At 38.2% G+C, this 18525-nt stretch overlaps 1 protein-coding gene across 2 annotated transcripts in view; it reads left to right on the top strand.

The window, feature by feature from the left end:
• LOC146768300 (uncharacterized) overlaps nt 1-18525 on the top strand; it is a 38818-nt gene that overhangs the window by 15818 nt on the left and 4475 nt on the right. Inside the window, exon 5 of one of the 2 annotated variants that reach the window (XM_085571587.1) lies at nt 1736-18525. The exons of the other annotated variant lie outside the window; for it this stretch is intronic. The gene's annotated coding sequence lies outside the window, so the exon portion shown is untranslated. The remainder of the gene's footprint in view (nt 1-1735) is intronic. 2 annotated transcript variants of the gene reach the window in all.

The following is an 18525-nucleotide window of genomic DNA, read 5'->3' on the forward strand; positions in this document are numbered from 1 at the left end:
CCCTGAGCCCTGATTTGGGCTGCTATACTGTTTTGCTGACAATCAAGAACCACATGCTTTGCTGGTTTTCAGTTCATAGTCTTGAGTATAAATTGAGAGTTAATCAGAGAAAGTGTAAACTACTTTAGAAGAGTTTGTCAAAGTACTGAGACTTTGCAATTACAAAATTCTTATGGAGCCATCAGGCACCTGTGAAGTATCCTGTAGCTCAGTCTGCCTTTTTTTTGCGCTACTTTTTACACTCCACCTACGTATGGTGATGGAACCAAGGGGAGAAATTTTCTATGTTATGAGGATACATAGTGGGTTTCTCTGGTTGACTTTAAGTACCAGAAGAGCCATTTCAGCCTGTCCTGAGTCTTATTAAAACCTCATGTAAAAGAGGGAAGGTGATCATGTAGCCATGAAAGCTTTGTTGCCTTAATAAATTATGCTCTTTCCATGATGAAAAATTGGTGGGACCAGAAGTAGACATTTCTGTTTGCTTGTTCTTAACAGAGACCCATATGTGATTTGTTCCAGTGTCTTTAACTCGGGAAGTAACTTCTGTGGGAATGAAGGAATAGATTTGTACATCTTTCTCCCACATTAAAGGTTGTTGTCAGCCAGACCACCACCAAATGGATAGCAGAGTTTGCTGTGTTAAACACACCTAAAATATCAGTAGTTGTTAGTGGTCAGTGTGTTGAGGAGTACATTTAGTGCTCATGTAAGGAGTACAGCTCTGAGTGCAGCTGCAGCTGGAGTTCCATGTTAGGCTCTGGGTGTGGGAGCCCAAGCCCCAGGCCAGAGCCCATGACCTGCCCAGGGACCTGTGGCCCAGCCAGGTGACTGCACAGTCAGAGACAACCCAGGAGCCAGTGACTCCAGACTTCCCCCTCTTAGACTGTGAGGGTATAAAAGCCACGGGGTTCCTTTGTTCAGGGTCCTTCCCTGTAGGCACTCAGCTTGAACCGTTATTTTGTTATTGCTCCAAGATTTAATTATTTTTAGGATCTGGACATCAAAGACTCTGCTAAGGGAAACCTGGGGTTGAGCCCATAAGGAATCCTGGTCTGACTGGGAGTATGGGGGGTATAATTGCAGAGGGGCCTTGGTCTCAGGTTAGGTGATTGTGCCTCCTGGATGGTAAGACAGGGAAGTCTCCTTAACAATTGTCCTCCTTTGACCATCCAACTGATGACTGAAATTATCGTGTAGCATTAAAAGTTTTAGTGGGTTCTGAAACACTTTACCTGTCATCAGTCACTTTTGCCACATACATGAGCAAGAACTGCTGACTGAGTGAAATGGGATGAAGCAAGTGGATATTTCAGTGAGAAATATCTGGAGGTATCAAACTAAGAATACTGTAGTAACAGGTTACTTTGCAGGGTCTTTCCTTTACGTTTAATTCCTTGATGTTCTACTTTCCAAAACTGATAAGATCTGCAAGTCCTGATTAGCCCCAGTTAAATGCTATTTTGAGGAACAAACAGTGCAGAAATAACTTGCACATTTTGTGCTAGTGAAGTGCACAGAATTTGTCAGCAGGTTACAGACTGCTTTGAGTAATCTTGGTTCAAGTCACTTTGATTGGATAAGGGTCTGGAGTTTAATTAATTTTGTCACTATTTTGAGTCTATTTATATATTTACACCACTACTACATGACTAAGATCAGCCATAGGAATGTAAGCAAAAACTGTACTTTCTGTGTTGCCCTGCTTTTGCAGCCCTTGTATCTGCTTTGACAGGGCTTTCTGCTAAGCTCCAAATGGCTGGAATAGCCACTGGACTGAAAACTGCTGTCAGTGTTTGTTTAAATATGTAAGTACTTGTTGTAAACACCTGTGATGATTGGATAACTGTAGCACTTCATGCAAGATATACTAACATTAAGGACACAGTTTACACTGGAAAGAACTTTTTTTAAAAAATTAACAATAACAACAGAACAAACGTGTAACTTTGTTTTCTAATGTATTTTTCCTTTAATTACTCTAATATAAAATAATAGTGTGTTTGTTTTCAACATCTAGGATGAAAATTTATTTGATTTTTTTTTTGCATGCATTAATTTTTTTTTGTCTGATTTTTTTCCCCCATGTACTCTGTGAGTCAGATCTATTAGTGCAAGGTGTGGATTTCTGGCAGTATCTCAAGAAATACATAATGGAATAATATGTTTGTTGTTCAACTGATAGCAGTCATGTTTTCTACAACCCAATAAATAAATAAGCACCTTTAAAGAATTTTGGTGAAAAATCCTGAGATGGAGTAGATACTGGTTTTAAAGGCAATTTTTTTGTTTTAGCTGGTTAACAGACTTCTTGTCATGCTATACTTACTTATGCTTCAGAAACATTGCCTGGAAACTAGATAAAAGCAGAACAGTTTGTAAAAAATACATGGAGGCACTGAAGTGTAGATTTTATCATTCCAGAATGAGTTTAAACTACAGCCACCCAACAAACAGCTGAATTAAGGTGTGTGCAGCAGTTTAAAGCTATGTGTCATATGGATGTCAAAACATCTTTGCATGGCAACTGTTAGAGATTGTTTCTTCTTTATAAGGAAAGGTACCTGGCAAGAGCAGTACCTAACAATTTAATTGACAAAGCCCTTAAAGAAGACAGGAATAAATCTGAAAATGAAGATGTGCTATTTTCAGTTGTTACATTTATTGATACTTGTTTTAATAGAGACACATCAAGTTGTTTGTTATGAATAGTTCTCATAGCCTTCAGATGCAGTCTGTAATCAGGGCAGTAATGAGGAGCCCTGATATTTTTTTTAGCATTGTTCTTAAAAGTAGCCCTTGCCCTGTACCCTCTGGGAGAATATGTAATTTCAATGTGCATAGAAGGAAGAATTATTTATCAAGAGCATACAGTAAAATTTGCGAGCCAACAAATTTCTTCACAAATTTTTCAAGGGAGACCTGAAAACAAACAAATAATTGCTTGCAGTTTTGTTGGATTTTTTAATTAACTGTTTATTGGTGCATTGTATTGTGACCTATTTAGCTCGTAGTAAGTTTCTACATAGCTTCCCTTTACTGGTTCAGTATAAATGCTAATTTTCTCTTGTGTATGCACATACTGTCTCCCATGAAATGATGCTGGGGATATTATTTTTCCAAGAAACCAGTTGGACAGTCTTTTTGACTGGATGGTTGGGGTTTTCTACTGAGCAGTGTCTGGAAATGGATTGCTGTGGAATGTGAGCAAAGATAATAACAATTGCTGTATAATAATTAATAAATAGTCCAGCTTAATGTCTGCTTCTGATTTGTGTGTTCCTGATAGAAATAAATTAGGAATTTTTAAAAAGACCTTGTAAAATCACTAGCCTCTCTTCTGCATCAGCCCCTGATGGCTTACCCTTCACTTACTCAATTGTTTGGGTTATGTTTACTAGTCATTATTGACCTCTTTGTTAACATAGCTACTGTTGACATCACTCCCTATCCAAGAGAGATAAGGCCTTGTGTTCTGTTGCCTCATTACAGGGCAGCTGTCCAAGTGCAAATTGTTCATCTATATTTGAAATATTTGTCTTTTGAGCTTTGTAATGAGACTTGTTTACATGGGGGAGGGGAGGAGAAAAATCCTTCTAAATAAACGCAGTAGGCTCCATATAAAACCCCACAATAATTCAGTGAAACAGCAAGGAGAATGTGTTTTCCAGCTGCTATTTGTAGATCCCTGTTGCTAGGGTGCTTGATATCACAGAGTATAACCCTGTTCCATGGTTACGGTCTGCCTATCTTTGCTTTTCTTGACAACAAGGTTAAAGGCTATACCCTCATTACTTATCTGATTAGAACCAGCTCAGAAAATTAATGCTAAGAGAAAAAAATCTTATGAAGCTCATGTAATCATCAGGATGTTGGATTTCATTAATGAACTGCTAAACCCGTGAAAGACTCATTAGAGAGGTAGACATGAAAACCTGCCTTGCTTGTATTCATTTTATTGACTTTAATTAGGGGAAACATGTCCTTCAGTGTGATAACTTGCTGCTATAAGAACAATGTCCTTGCAGAAAAGGGAAGTTTTTGCCATTTAGAACAAGTCTGGCTGTTTGTGTCTTCCATTAAAAGCCTGAGCCATTTAACTACGTATAGTTGTCGCTGGACAACTGGATCATATATTTCATTGCCCTTATCTATGCCAGTAGGTTGTAGAAGACTGTTCCTTCTCAGTTCACTCAAACATCTCCTTGGTATTGATTAACCAGTGTCAAAATGTGTCACAGGGATTGCAGAAAGCAAGCAAGAGCTTTTCCTGCAAAAATCCTGATATTTTGTGCTCTAAATAAATAAAAACAAAAAGGAAGAAAGTAACACATTAATACCTGTGCCTGGAGGAAAGGAAAGCAGAGGTCAGAGAAAATATCACAGGTTTATTCACAAGTTTGGGCTTCTAGTTTTCTCTACTTGGTAATTATGCCCCATTGTCTTCAATGGTAAACCTTGTTTACAATTCATGAGCTGAATCAATCCTTCCCTGACCTCATTAGTCCAGCTGTTGGCTGTATTCTAAGCTATGTGGCTGCCTAGTTGCATCAGACATGCTCTTCTTTCTTCTTCTACCAGCAGTCAGGATCAGAACAGTTCACAGGGCTTTAAATTTCCAAAGAAATCCAGCTGCTGTTAGTCTAGGCTGCAAATCCCCTGGTTTGTTATAATCCCTCAGTGCAGTGACATGCACAGTACTTGAAACTTTGAAACTGGGGCTGAGAATCTGAGAAATACACATGCAATGAGCCTTTTTAAGGTGGGGTATTTTGATTTAAAATGCTCTAGTGAGTTTTCTTAGTTTTCATTGCATTGATGACTTGCCATAAAGAATTTTCATCAATAAATTAGCCTCTTTTGAAAGATACTCTTAAAAGGAGATTGTGAACTACATCCAGTTACCTTGCTATGGCTGCTCTGTTCTGGGAGCATACTGACCCCAAATTCATTGTTTGTGATAAGAAAATCTCAGGGTTATTCTTGTGTTTTCACATGAGCAGTAAGTGTTCTAGAAATGGCTCTTAAGAATGATTTGTTTATTATGCCTCTTTGGCTGTGCTTTCTCATTTTTCTGCTTATGTTCAAGCATGGGGGCAGGAATGAAAAACTAAGATTCAACTTGTCATCTGCTGGAAGGAAATAATTTCCAATAAGTGACTTCCTTCACTTGAATTAAAGTGGTTTATTGCCTCCATGTGATCACTATAAATCTGACAGATAATATCAGACTGTTATTAAGTTTGTAGTTGTGAATCTGCCATACTGAGCACATTCTGGTCAGAGGGCACCATTGATCCTTTTGATTTTCCATTTGTTTGGGCAACTAAAACCTATTTGCAGGTATGAATAACAGGCTACATCATAATGTGACCTATATATGAGTGACTAAACAGCACAGTCCCAATTGCAGTGGGGATTTGAAAGAAAAACCCTTTAATGGATAAGTACAGGGTCCAACTTCCACCATCAGTGACTTATCAATCTCCTCTTCTAGATAAGCATAAAATGCCTGTAAATGCGCATCACACATTCTCTTAGCTGTATGTGTGCAATATAAAGGTAAATTTAAAATCTAAGTGACCAGTTCTGAGGAGACACAATACTAGTCCGGGAGGATCATCTCTGGTTTGACAGGAATGACTTGAAGAGTATCAAGGAACACCAAAATAAGTATTCCATCAGAAGGATGGAATCCATTCCACTCTTAAAGTTCCAGTATTCATGGACTTTTAAAATACACTCCTCTGAAAAAGTATAGTTGAAAGAGCCACCATCAAAAACTAAGCAGTTCTGCAAGAAGGCTACCGAAGTTTTAAGTTCCTGTAATTTCCTTACTTAGCTTTAAAATGGTCCAGTTGCTTACAACCAGTCCTATTGTATGGTAACAGAAGGATTAAATTACCAAATTAAATTCCAAAATTGTTCTTGTCTGTACAGATGTGGCTAAAAATAGCTGACATTACCAGTTCTTAGTCTTATCAGGAATTGTTTGTCAAACAAAGCAAACAAGCTTGTTCTGATATTTTTCCTGACATCCAGCACAAAAATTATAAAGCAGGACCTGTGTAATTCATCTTAGAAAAAGTTCACAGCTGTAATAGAGCAAGACATCTTTCTTCAAATAGTGTCTAAAACTTCAGCTATCCGTATTTTAAAGGGGAAGAAGTGGGTCTTATTTCACACCAATATTTATCCAACTAAACAAGGTGAGAACTTGTACCAGGTTGAAAAGTGAATATATCACATTATTTTTTGCTGATTTCTTGTGGTGAAAATCCAGCAATCCTGAAAATGGTAATTTACTTTTTTTACTCCTACCCTCCACACCTGCTGCATTTTTTCCCCAAGATTTTCCTGACACATTCATGGGCATCCCTCTAGAACTGGCTGGAAAGATTATGCAGACTTCCATAAGAACATTAATATAATATGTCTACTGATAAAGGGTTGTTCTAAAAGAACTGTATAAGTCATCTACAAGAGTCTAAAACCCCCAAGTGGGTTTAACTGAAGAGACATTGTTGTGATAAAGCACATTCTATTTTTTTTTTCCATGTGAGATACTTCTTCACTTCTCAGCTCCACTTTTTACTTAAAATTCTTGTTCACACTACCTTTGACAAAATGATTATGATTTGTGCCACACTACATGTTCTGTGTTCTTAGAAATGGCAAAAAAATTTTGTTGAGCTTTGTCAACCCCCTTCAAGTCAATGTGTGAGAGAAAAATGCTGCCTTCTCTGCAGCCAGTGTTGTTTTTGTAGGTTTAATGGGTGTTTTTTTAATTAGTTCTTTGGGGAAGTAATAAGCATGGGTTTGTATGTTTATTTTATTACTGAACATTAGTATGCTGAAGGCATGATGAAGCAGATGATATTCTCTGCTTTGTTGCCTTTGGGAAGGACTCAGACTGTCACAGACTGGCAGCCAGTTTGTTGGAACAGAAGCTTTAGAGTGTGACATAATGTGCTTTTGAATCACTTCTGAGTTGGGTAAAAGGAAAAAAAAACACCGAAGGATTGACCACAAAGAGAGGATTTGCCTGCTGTCAGGTTGCAGAGGGTCTCTGACCTAAATATAAGTGGGACTGTGACTTTTTCTTTCCAATAGTACAAAAACATCTAAAAAAGGAATTCCACTTCCAATTTAAAGTGCACTTTGGCACTGGTTCTAGAACAGGCTCATTAACCCTGTCTGTTCTTACCTAAAACTTCATTTTACCTTACTTTTAAGATTAGTCTTGTGAATATATTTAGTGTGAGAGAGCAACTGAGAAACTCTACTAGAAATTACATAATTCCCCTGCAAATAATGCAGCAACTATTAACAATATGTCTGTAAATTAATTTCTTGTGACTTTTAAAGAGAAACACTTGTGGAAATCAAGCTCCTATGAGAAATGTTGAGGTGGTGCTTTGCATTTCTCAGATTCTTCTGCAAAACAGCTTTCAACTTCATTGGTAAGATTTGACTATGTCATAACTTTTTATTAGCATAATTGTGCTGCATAATTAGCTAAATAGCTAAATATACCAGGAGCTGAACTCCATGATCCTTGTGTATCCCTCAACTCAGCATATTCTCTGATATAGTTTCCTAGGAGAAAGTAGCATAGATTTTTCTAATGGCAGACAATATTGCACTGGGAGAAAGTGTTTTCAAGAACAGAGCTTTTAGCCATTCTGTGCTCTCACATGAAGATAAAAAGCTCTTCTGAAAGTGCTGATTTCCATGACATTTTTCATTCTCATTTCAGGCCAGGATTCCTGGTACTCTATTACCTTGGTGTGCTGATTGCAGCTTTGCTTTCCCTCCAAAATTCAATTTAGAGCTCTGACACTCCTTTGTACCCTAATGTATTTCCATTTGATCCAAAGGAGTGAACTATTTGGAGGTGACGGGAAAGCTGACTAGTATACTAGGAATGAAATTCAGCAGAAAACTAAATGAGAGAATGAATTTGGGATTACATACCAGACAGAATCCATCCTCTTGTAAATGCAGCTTTTTTTTGTTGCTATCAAGGTTTTTTTTATGTATTTAAAAGAGAAGTAAATTTGAAATGGCTTGAGATATTTGTATTTCTTGTTTGAGCAGATCTGTAAAGCACTGTGTTATCATGCAATAACTGCCAGGGATTTCCAATCTATTCCTGTTCACTAGAATGGCCACGCACACTTCTGGCCAATGGAGAATGGTGTAGCCATTATTGCTGTATTTTGGTCCATGACTTGAAACTGTTTTTTTTTTTCTAATTGTGACACTCCCTCATGTATAGCACAGTTAGATCTGTTCTCCTTTCCTATCTCCATGGCTAGATATATGCTAGTTTTTTATTATATCCTGTTATGTCTAAATTGGCAAATTTCAATGGAGGACCGATTAATTTGGCATATAATGTAAGAAAACTCTGTGTGTGACCATACAGAACGGGATGGTGATTTTTATTTTAAAGCTCATCTCAATTAGCTCACTCACTTATATTTCACTCATTCTGTCAGATATTCAAGTGGTGTGGCCAGGGTTACTTCTGGCAATATGTCCTGGTTTTTGCTGGGATGTAGTTAATTCTTTTCCTAGTAGCTGGTACAGGGCTGTGTTTTGAATTCAGTGTGAGACTGATATTGATAACACACTGATGGGTCAGCTGTTGCTCAGCAGTGATTACCCTGAACTTTTCAGGACTTTTCAGGTTCCTGTGCTCTGCCAGTGAAAAGCTGCACAAGGACACAAGAGAGAGCATGGCCAGGACAGCTGACCCAAACTGGCCAAAGGGGTATTCCAGACCACAGAATGTCATGTCCAGCATATAAACTGGGGAAATTGGCTGGGAGGAGCTGATCACTGCTGGGAGATGGGCTGGACATCAGTCAGTGGGTGGAAAGGAATGATATTGTGCATAATTTGTTTCTCTTGGATTTTCTTCTCTCCGTTTTTGTTATCTCACTTTTCATTATTATTATTAATCACTATTACATTTACATTTATTTTGATTACTAAACTGTCCTACCCCACGGGTTTTATCTTTGATTCTCCTCCCTGTCATGGTGTGGATGTAAGAGGAAGGGGAGTGAGTGATTTGCTGCTTGGTGCTCAGTTGCCAGCTGGAATTAAACCATAACATAGCAGAACATGGGACACTAAATCCTGAGTGCATGTCCTGTGTGGTCCTGGATTATTCATTACTAGTAACTATATCCTGGTTCTCCTGAACATATTTTTTGTACCATTTTAAGTCCACAGTGATTGTTATAATTTGTTTTTTTCATCATGTCTTACCTCTGAGTGTTATTAGCATTATTATTGTTATATGTAGTTGCGCCATTTCTAGTATGATATATGTGATATTGAATATTTGTTGGAGTATACACGTTTGTATTAGGAGTCCCCCCCACCCTCTAAGGTGAAACCTGGTGTATGTGGAAACTCAATTTACAAGTAAAAGGATGTGACTTGTCTGGAGATGGGCCATATCTGAAACGATAAGGGATGCCCAGGCACTGATCATCGCATGAATGACCCAAGACAGGTATCATGGAAATCCTCTGGACAGATACATGCGAATGCAGGGTTCTGGTAAATTTCATCAAGAGATTCACCAACTCCAGACATTGAATTGCTCTACCTCATCAGCAAGAATAGAAATCTCATCAAACTATGGGACTCTGAATAGAAGAAAGGACTGATTGCTGAAATACTGGCCTCAGGCAGAATTTTTCCTATAAAAACCACTTGTGCCAGGATGGAGATGTGTGGGCATAGAGGAAAACCTCTGCTGAGGCTGACCTCTTTGTTGCACACCCAATGCCAACCCTGGGCTCAGCTCCGTTCTTTCCTTGTGGCTGGTTAGATAGAACTTGCTTGCAAAATAAATATTTTATTTTTTCATTTTAATTTGGCTGGACAAATTTGCATTTATAACACTATTTTATTAATTATCCTTTTGCAACCCTTTTTAACAATAGTCTGTAGTTTGTTTGCCTAATTAGATATCTCAATAAGCTGCATGCTTATGTGCTGACCTGCTGTTCTGCACCAAGGTCTGGAGTGTGGGTGAGGTGAGAAAGAAGGTGAAGGGCATTTTCTGCAGCTCAGTATGAAAGACCTGACAACAAATGAAATTAATAGCTTAATAAATAAATCAGCTTAATAAAATATCTGCTTTAAGAAGACAGAATAAAATCAGGAATATAGGTAGGGAGTAAACTTTTTGTTCCTTCAGATGCTGAGAAACACACAGCATCAGGTGGACCCTGGGTGGACTTTGGCACAGTATGTTGTACAGATACCATTTGTGGACAGAAGTTCCTCCTCTTTGGTCCTTCAAGATAGTTCATAATGTTCTTACAAGTGATCAGCTCTACTCCTGAAGGTTATTGAGGTGAGAAATTATGGCTGCACTGTTGGACATGGGCAAAGACGTGCAGGTGAAGCAGGAGCTGTCTGTAGGCTCCTCTGCTGCAACCAGCTGCTGAAGTGACCCTGCAGAGATGACACACTGGTGTGCACAGCACAGCACAGCACAGCACACCTCTGTGCTTGCTCATGCAAGCCGTGATATGGATCACCAGCTCCTCTACCTAAAGCAAGTGGTTTCCCAGGCAGCATAAATATGAACACTGATCTAGGTGTCACCAGCACTTGTTTTTTTTCTTCTCTGCGTTCAGTTATGTATTTGCATTCATACTTGATTCATACCAGTCCTAATATTTCTGATTCTCTGCAATGCTACTTTCTGTTGCTCCCGGAAGAAGAGTGGAAAATTCTGTCTCTTTCACTCACTGTTTTTTCTCCCTTTGAATCAAAAAAGGTAAGAGATCATGAGTATAGCCTCTGAAGTGTTTTACTTTAAAAATTACCTATTTGTGAAAGTAGTTCTACTTTAAATTAAAAATCACTGGAATCCAAAATAAGAAGATGCATCCACCAGCATACTCATCTTTCCTTCTTGCTATCAGAGGAAGCACAAGACTGGGTTATCAGACCGGTGGCTGTAGAAAATACCACGCTCCAGCACGGTGTAGATGAATGGAGGCAGAGATCTCTCAAGTTTGCTCTTGGGGAAAGAGGTTTATTGGGGGTGCAGGAAGGTCCTGCCTCGTGCTCCCAGATGCAGCACGTGGCCAGACCTGAGAGGGTGGGATAGGGGAGAGACAAAAGGATGCTCTAGGAGAGGGGAAGCTCCAAAAGGATGGAGGAGGTTCCAAGAGGGGAGGAAGTTCTAAGAGAGCGCGTGGCCCCTCGAAGCCTCCTTATAAAGGGGCTTCAGGGTGGGTTGGCATAAGGCATGGCCAATGGGGTTACAGGCACTTGATATTTTAGGGGAGGGATGGAGGTGTGGGATGAGCCATACATCTTTTGAGGGGTGAGATGGAACAGTCCATTTCACCCCAGGACTCATCCAAAGGCAGGGGTGTCATTCGGCCAGCTGGGAGAACTGTTCTCATCCTAGCTGTATTATTTATGAACAATCATATTTATCTATCATCCGCAACAAGTGGCCATGAAACACAGTGCTCTGATTTTTTTTTATAAAATACTATTCTGAACATGAACTGACAGAGGTGTTCTGAGACAATCATTACATAACTTGAGATTTTTTTTAGTCACTTCTGGGCGTAGTTCAATATATGAAGAATGCGAGGGCAAAATTTAGTGGCTTTATTGCAGACTTATTTTGTTGGGAAAAAAGGTAGACCATGTTACATATTGTAAACCTTAGCCAAATAATTTTCACAGAGATTTCTCTCTATCATGCATGATGCTTTTTTTCACCCTTGTATTTAATTTCCATTTTTTTGCTTATCACTTTTCTGTTTTACCCAACTGGTAGACCAACAGTGCTTTGAAAAAATATTTTCCATCTGTACTTAATAAAACAAATCTATATTATTTTATTTCAATTATTTATGAATAATTAGCTGTAACAATTCACAGAACCAGAGCTTTGGAAACTGAGCTATAGAGCTCTGTTGAGATGCTAGCTGCAAAATCTCAGCTTTGAGTACACTGTAGTCAACTGCCTTAGGGACTTTGATGTCCTTAGAAACCTGAAGAAGCTGCCCCTTTGATTCCAGTTATTTTCACATCTCTTTGCCATATGAGACAAATTAATTATTCTGGCTCATATTAGAAGTTCATCTACTGTAACAAAAGAGTGTATGTGAATGAATTTCCAATGTTGAAAGGTTTTTTGTTTGATAATATAGTACTAATAGGTGGGTTTCTGTTGATGTTTGTGGGCTTTTTTTCCCTTGTGGCACATCAAGTATCTTCATTCTGTATCTCTGTGATACAATCAGAGAATTAGTTACTGTTCTAAATAGGATATACATCCAGTATAAAAGTACAAAGCTGACAAAATACATCATGTTTGCTCTGAGTAACTCAACTGACACGATTTTAGTGATCATTCAACCATGAGCACTTAAAGGTGATCTAAGACTATTCTAGGAGAAGCCTGATCCCCATTGTAGCTTTGTTTTTTGTCTGATATGACCTGTATGGCTGCTCCATGTACACTCACACACAAAACACAAACAAAACCAAAGCAGCCTCTCCCCACGACCAAAAAAAAAAAGGCAAGCATTTGAGGATTTGAATGTCCTCTAGCCATGCTTGCCTGATTTAACCCCATTTTAATACCTGAGTTATTTTCCTCCTTATTTTCCTCCTTGTTCTTGTTCACCGCAAGATTTTTATAGTCCTAGAGCAGCAGTAGCAGAGTGCATTTCCTGTCTCAGGTATTCCCATTCATAGCCTACCACAAAATAATCTACCCGCAGCAGTACTTTGACATGTCAGAGTATAAAATTTGCTGTTTGACTTGTGGACAAATACTCAGACATCCTGTTACAGTGGTGATAGAAGTGGAAGAAGTCGAATCTAAACACCTGAATACAAGGATAATTTGATCAGCTTCAGCAAAATTTGAGCATATGTATTGAAGAAGTATGACCCCCCTGCGCCGTGGGGATTAAGGCACTCTGACTCCATGGTGTAGAAGGCTGAATAAATTGTTTTTATTAAGCTAAATTATATTACATTAATACTATACTAGAACTATATCATACTAAAAAGATACTAAAGAAAAACACGTGAGTGTCTCCAGACAGTCATGACACAGCTTTGACCCAATTGGCCAATCAATCCAAACAACCATCACCGGTGTCCAACTAACAAATCACTCTTTAGTAAACAATCTCCATAACACATTCCACATGTGCCAAACAACAGGAGCAGCGACTAGAGATAAGAACTGTTTTCTTTTTTCTCTGAGCTTTCTTATTGCATCTCACAACTTCCCAAGAAAAATCCTGGGAGAGAGAATCATGTCTCTCTCTGTTCAGAGAATGTAAATACCACACATGCAGCTATGTGTTTTAGTGTGGAAAGAACTGTCTCCAAGTCCAATGATTATTAGAAAACACTGTTGTATTAATTGTAATTATTGACCAGAAAATACTCTGATTTTACTCTAGTTGACTGTTTACTTCATATTTTCTAGTTGCTTGGTTTTTATGTGCAATAGATGAAGACATAAATTAAAAGTGGGATGCAGATATTCAGGTGCTTCTGAGGTATAAGCACCAAGTGGCCAAATACGACATTAGACAGAAACCAAAAATGGCTCAGAAATGGAGAGCTTTTTTTGTATTTGACCCTTTGCTTCATGTTGAACCACAGTCCTAAGCAGTACTGAAAAAATTATGTTTTGATGTGGTTTTGTTTAGTTTCATTTATTCAGGGTTTAATCTGAGCTTTCTAATTTTTTTTAGGTAACAGTAACTGAGAAGTAAGGGAATTGCAAATCAAATGCTACCTCCTTTTATGTTAATGATAAAGGTCTTAAATTTAGTGGGGCTAGAACCTCACGTGTTGATTTTAGGTTGAACTTAAAAAAATCCATCTATGCTGCCAGTACATATTCATACTGATCAGATGACAGGTTGACAAAGATCTGTTTGTCTTAACACCAGTAGAAAAAACAGGTATCACAAATAAGTTTGTTGGATAGGCTCATGTTATTTTCTCTAGACAAGAAATAAGATGACATGTGGTAGCTCCTTGGATAACAATCACTTAGTTTTAACACAAATCTACATCTCTTATCAATTAATTTCCTAATCAATGAACACTTGTTAACAGTAAGCTGTTAAAAAATGTCACAGTAAAAGAATTCTTACTTTCACACAAAGAAAATACTTGTGGAATCTAGTGCCAGGGGCAGTCAGCAACATTTGAGATTAACAAATTGGTGACTTTGAGCAATGCTTCATATATTTTGTTATTTGCTGACACAAAGTGATTAAAGCTAAACTGAACAAAAAAATACTCAGCATCTCAGATTCCAGCAGCTAACTGCTGCAAATACCTCTTCAGAAAGCTTCTGCTCTGTGGTCCATCTTGCTAAAGTTTTCCTCTTTCATTTTGACTTTCCCAGCTCCCCCTGAAGCATTTGAGAATGTAGGTCGCATAAGGCAAAGCAGTGCTAAAAAAGCCTTACATTACGGAAACAGCATGGCATGGCCATTTCCATATAAATTCCATCAAGCTTTTTTACCATCTTAACTGCAATGCAGAATCTTAGGTATTAGGTTTCACTAAAGCTTACCCAGTCTGCAGTTCTGAGGTCAACTTCCTGGCCATTTCCCCTTCTGTCAAAAAGAGAAGTGTGATTTATATGCCCTCCTAAGAGTATTTTAGGGCTTTGAAAAGAGAATACAATGTTAACAAAGATAGAGTGAAAAGGGGACTATAACTAATAACTTGAATAAACCACCAAAAAGGGACAACAAAATGTTTTTCAATAATTAACTGAGGAAGAAAGAAATCAGATAATTAGTACGGCTTCAGCAAATACTTCAGTCTTTGTCCATTGTATGAAATGATATGGAATATAGATTTTAGAAATGGCTCAGTGGTATTGGCTTCTGAATGTGTTGTCTTTAACTACAAAGTCAGTGTCTTTAACTACAGTGTCACTTCACATAGAGTTAAGATATTCAGTGGATGAAGGACCTGTCTTGTCCTTACAACCGCTAAGCCTTACATCCCTGAATGCTTCCCTAATAAGACTTTTTTTTCTTTTAAGTAAGGACTTTGTGCTACAATATTCTATGTTGCTTAGATTCCTTACTGCAAAAGGAACTATCCCAAATTTTGTGAGCAAAACAGGTGCAGAGGGAAACTGAGAATGTTGATAGCTTCTCCATGGAAAGCCTGTACAAAATACACTACTGGAATCCATGTTTCTTATATCATGATCCAAAGCATTGGATGTGCTGCAAAGTTTATTCTTTCCTACAGCTGTTCTGCATTGTCCTACTTTTTGTTAATTTTAACTTTTTGGAAGGGCATTGGGGAAGTGAATGTAATAGAAGTTGGAACAGCATTACGTCTGAGAGGAAGATCATGTGATGAGTTCTCCCAAAAAAGGTTTATGTGCAACAGAGAAGACTGAGTGAGAAAGGGTGTTTTAAACCTTACAGCTTCTGAAGCTCTGATTGAAATTTAACTTTTCATTACAATTTTTGATGGAAGGCTTGGCAATGAAAATTTGATCATGGTCAGTATTTGCAGGACTATGCTCTGTACTGTTAGAGCAATCAAGTTATTTCATTAATACATGTGCACATCTCCTGCAGTCTGGCTTCCATATCAGAATGATTTTATCAACAATTTATATTTCATTAAAAGTGATGAGCAGTCCTGATTCCTTAAATATAATCAGATTCACTTCTATACAAAGTTACAGGACTTCATATAGCAAAATACAGAATGTCCTAAATCAAACTTTCTGTGTATGAGAATGGCTCTTTGATTGGCTACCAATTTGAACTTCTGCCACATTCTTCATGCAATTAAATATTCCTTGCAATTTCATATATTTAGAAATACATTTGGACTGCTAGCGGGTATCTGGCAGGTAGCTAATTTTGCCTTCCTGTAAAGTGACTATGACTATACATGTACCTGTACATAAATTGACTTGTGTGTAACATAGTATGACATATTGAAAATATGTATGTTGCACTTAGATATACAAATGACATTATTTATGACTATTGTTATAACTTGGAAAGCTGTACATAATCCTCACAAGATGGAGTAGGCTTGATGGATATTCAGTTTTTGTAACTATTCCAACTATTCCACGGTTAAAACAAGGAAAAAAGGGAACAACCTAATTTTTTCTACATGAAGTGACTACTAGGCATTTAAGAATTATTCCACCATTTTGATGGAAGTTTCAACCAAATTAATGCTCTTTGATTCACACAGATTTCTGATTAAAACTTATCATATTTGAAATTTACAAGTGAACTAAAGTGACCTTTAATAATAATTATGTGATCTTGGTGATACATTTTCCTACCCAGGCCTGATGGCTCAAGAAATCCCTTTATTTACTCTTTACTAGTTCTGGCTCAAGACGGGATGTGTCTTCTGATTCACTGAGTAACATAAGATTTATGTAATCTAACATTTTGTCACTGTTACATCACATGTCTCTCAATCTGGGAACTAATGTTGCCCACAAAGTTTTCCAGCTCCGGTGGAACTGGCTTAATGTATTAGCAAAGAAGCTGTCTAAGCAGGAAAGAATTCTGTGTCTTGTGCAGAACCAGGCAAGGAAGGAAGAAATAGCAAAAAATATTTAAAATAACAAAACGTTTGAACAAAATTGATATGAGGATAGGCATAGAAATAACAGAAATGGGCAGTAAGTAAAGAAGCTGTGTCAAATGCAGGGAAGAGATCTGCATCCCTCCCAGAAAACTTTGTCTTGAAACAGAAGTGGCATGTTAGAGAGAATGAAGTAGGGAAATATGTACAGTTTTATTTTGAATAGATTTGTGTTCTTCTTGCAGTGTTAATTAAAATAAGTAATATTCCTGGATTCAACATGAAATCTGGTTTACTTACTGTGTAGCTCTGGAAAGGGAAAACGTAAAGTTTTTTTACTTTCTGTAAAAAGATGTCTGTTGCCATCAGATCAGAGGCAAGAAAGTTCATCCTTAAACTGCAGCTTGTAGGAATTTTGTACTCCGAAAATCCCAGTGGGACCCACATTATAGGCAGTGCCTGCCCTCTGTTCTCTTCCTGTGTTCTAGGGATACCTACTCCTGCTGCAGTAGCTTGAGAGTATTTAACGAGAGTGTGACGATGACATTTGATCAGTCATTTAGTCTGTTTAGAAGTGCAAAAGACAGTTTAAAATGCTAGGTCACATTGAAAAATCATCAGATCAGGTCTCATGGGAATGCACACAATTAACCCGTGCCGAGAAGAAAAGATGGTATCCTTCATCTGTGGGTCCAGTCTACAAACACAGCTGTACTGTGTACTAGCCTCCTGGGGAAATGCAGCTAATCTTAGGATAAGATAGTGAGATCTCAGGTTGTGGTCAAGGGTCTTTTCTCTTGCAAGAGAATAGACTTCCTGAGGAGACTGAGATAATCAAGAGCTGCACTACTCACCAGATTTTCTGCGAGGCCCTGTTCTGCGGCAGAGCACTACTCTCTCAGCAGTTTACAACTGAATAGATTCTTCTCTGGACTGAGAAAAATCACTCTTTGTGCAAGGATGAGAGAGGACTTCTGGCAACTCTCAGGAATTATTCATAACAGTGTAATTGTATAATGTAACGTAAGGGTACTGAGTGCTGTAGAAATCCACAACATACATGTTGGCATTCATATTATTTCATTTTCTGAAAAACACCCAAGGCACATGTAGGACTCAAGGACAGTATTCTCAAGATAAAAATTAAAATAAATGTAGACAAAGAAGAACTGCAAAATTTGCTTTAAACTATGGAAGAAGTTAATTTCCATACAGGATTAAGATGAAGCAAAAGTTACATTACTTTATTAAGATAGTGTGAAAATATGTTGGGTTGACCTTGGCTAGCCTGCAAGGCGCTCACCAATCCCACTGGCACTTCCCTGCCTTAACAGGAGATGTGACAGAAGGCTCATGGGTCAAGATAAGGATAAGGATATGACTCAGTAATAATTGTCTTGGGCCAAACAGACTCAGTGTGGGTAAATTAATTAAATGTATTGCAAATCAAAAGCAGGATAATATGAAATAAAAACAAAATCTCAAAACACGTTCCTCCCACTGGTCCTTCCTTCCAAGGTTCAACTTCACTCTTGATTTCTTTACTTCCTGAACAGTGCAGGGCGATGGGGAATAGGGGTTCAGGTCAGTTCTTACTTTGCCTCTTCCTTCTCATGCTCTTCCCCCACCATTGGATGCCTCCCTTGGGCAGGAAAATTATACAACACAAAATTATACAACACAGGTCCTTCCCATGGGCTACAGTTCTTCACTAACTGCTCCAGTGTGGGTATTTTCCACAAGGTGCAGTCCCTCAGCAACAAACTGCTCCACTGTGGGTTCTCAGATGGAGTCACAAGTCCTGCCAGAAAACCTGCTTCATCATGGGCTCCTCTCATGGGGTCACAGGTGCTGTCAGAGCCCAGCTCAAGGATGGGCTTTTTCTTCTTTGGT

The sequence above is a fragment of the Lonchura striata genome, chromosome 2, assembly GCF_050655825.1.
Source record: "Lonchura striata isolate lonStrDom1 chromosome 2, ASM5065582v1, whole genome shotgun sequence".
In the NCBI taxonomy this organism is placed as follows: domain Eukaryota; kingdom Metazoa; phylum Chordata; class Aves; order Passeriformes; family Estrildidae; genus Lonchura; species Lonchura striata.